The following is a 2,387-nucleotide window of genomic DNA, read 5'->3' as shown; positions in this document are numbered from 1 at the left end:
GAATGGCTGGAAAGGTAGAGGTGGTGTCGGTGTTTTAATGAGCCTGTCTTGCAAAGACGCCTTCAAATATATTTACTGAAACCAATGACCAGGTGGTAAGCAGCCATTGAAAGGGATGCGTCTAAAATCCTATGAAGGGACAGACCCCCACTTTCAGCTGGCTCCAACTTTTAGCCCTCAGCCAACTCTACTGACGTCTGAGTCTATTCCCTGCAGCATGGCACTCCTCAGTGGCTCAGGGACTTGCTGCCCTTCGGTGTGCGGCAGAAGATGACCTGCAGCAGGCCTGCTCAGCCTGCGGACCTAGCCATGTTTGTGCTTGAGCTTGATGTTACTTGACTGATACTCACTTCCCCGCGCCTACAAAGACCTCGGGCCTGCTGCAGGGAGAGGAGGCTCCAGGCATCTGTGAGCCCCATTCATACTCTGGACTGGAGATACCTGCCACTTAATAGGGCCACCGATCTGGAGGCCCACTACCCAAGGCACCAGCTAGGAAAGCCATGCCCAGTGGTGGGAGCCGATGCCAGTTCGTACACTGATCCTTATTTTTAATATGGGTACTGGGAACATACCCAAGTCATTAGGATATCACAGCAGACATACTGCAAACTGGGTCACCATCCCAGCCTTAGATATTTCTTGCTTAGTGTATATAATATTTGAGTACTTAAGAATTATAAGATTAACTAGTTCTTGAGGACTTACACTGTAACACTATTTTCAAAATGATGTATATATTTTAATAGTTTTATAATCTCTATGACCTGACTTAGAAGGTATATGTCATCAATATTATTGTAGTTTTGCACAAAGAAAAGTGACTAGTAAAATGCTTTTTGATGTGAACAATTAAACAGTGAGTGTTGACGATTAATGTTTTATCTGGGCAGACTTATAATCAATTGTGTAAGAATAATCACTATGATATTTCCATAGTCTCTTGAAGCAAGTATAATGAATTTTCACTAGAGACATATCTTTTCAAATTATTTCTTTAATTCTGTCCTTCATTTATATACATCTGTACACCAGGTGTATGCCTGATTCCTATGTAGGCTAGAAGAAGGTATTGAACCCCTCTAGTGCTGGAGTTACAGTTGGGTGCCATGGATGCTGGGAAGGGAACCCATGTTCCTTGAAGACCTTCCATGGATCTGTACTGATGGGCCATTTATCCAAGTGTGGGGGAGCATTCTTCACTGTGGAAACTGTTATTAAAGGAAAGTTTTTCATTTAGGTAGATTTTAGATTCTCTTGGTTAAACCTATAAAATTGCTTTTAACCTTTAACCTGTTAAAATTATTCTAAACAGGATATTGGGTATTTCTATGAATCTCTCAACATCCTCACTACCATTAGTAGTTGCATTAGTAGAATAAAATTTCAGTGACCCTGTATTGAACTTTGAAAGCCCATTACCTTTTTTTTTTTACAAACTATTTATTAAATATATAGTACCTTTATTGAGTTTGTGGGTGGAATATTTTCTGCTTCCTTTGAGGTACAAGCTATGAAGTTAAGTTTTTCTTTTTTCCTGCATAGTTCATATTTCCTTTGTTTTTTCTCTAAATATTCTTTCTGTTTTCAAGTTTAATTCTACTCAAATGGGAAAGACATGCCCAATCCTATAGGAAGATTAAGGGAGGAATGGACTGTCACTGAGGATATTTGTAATGTTTACTGCTGGAATAATGAGTTTCTTCCTGGGGAATTTTTCTCCTGCTTTGTGTTAGAAATATTGGTATGCTTATCCTGGTATATAAGACCGATGAAAGTTGCTGAGGTATACTGCTCCATTTCAAATCTGTGTAGATTGTCTTACTGAACTCTGTACCACAGCCTTTTATTGAGTTTAGTGTCAATGAAGCAATGTCTATGCTAATTTGTCTCTAAATGTAATGCTGTCTTTTAGTAAAAGACAATGTATTAGCCCCATTGACTCTATACATTTTAGCTATATATCCCTTTTCACTGTTGCATACACAGTTCTTATATTATTGAGGTTAGAAGGACAAATCGAATGACATCTTAAATATACCCTTCTTTATAGGCAACTTTCTCAAGTAGCTTCCTCCTGCGTGGCAATACATTTTCTATCCTCTTGCTTGACTCCTTATTTATAAACAGATCTTGAAGTCCTTTATATAATTTTCTCCATTCTGCTGTTCCTTATGAAACAAATTATTGGTTTATTGATCTAAATCTTCTTTTACTATTAGATCAGTAGAATTCTCAGGAGAGGCTAGCAATATGTATATAAAATCAATAAGGACTTTTAAATATTTTATATTTTAATGGTGCTATATGTAGTTTATGTAGATAAGTTGGCACAGATTATAAAAATGGCACACTGCCGCTACAGTTAGGGGCATGTATGTAGGTAT

The 2,387-nt window shown here is 37.9% G+C and overlaps 1 pseudogene; it reads right to left on the bottom strand.

The window, feature by feature from the left end:
- Positions 1-227: 227 nt before the first annotated feature.
- Positions 228-505, bottom strand: LOC127682117 (39S ribosomal protein L34, mitochondrial-like; annotated as a pseudogene).
- Between the last annotated feature and the right edge of the window lie 1,882 nt (positions 506-2,387).

The sequence above is a fragment of the Apodemus sylvaticus genome, chromosome 4, assembly GCF_947179515.1.
Source record: "Apodemus sylvaticus chromosome 4, mApoSyl1.1, whole genome shotgun sequence".
Classification (NCBI taxonomy): domain Eukaryota; kingdom Metazoa; phylum Chordata; class Mammalia; order Rodentia; family Muridae; genus Apodemus; species Apodemus sylvaticus.
This window is presented reverse-complemented; position numbering and strand designations above follow the sequence as displayed.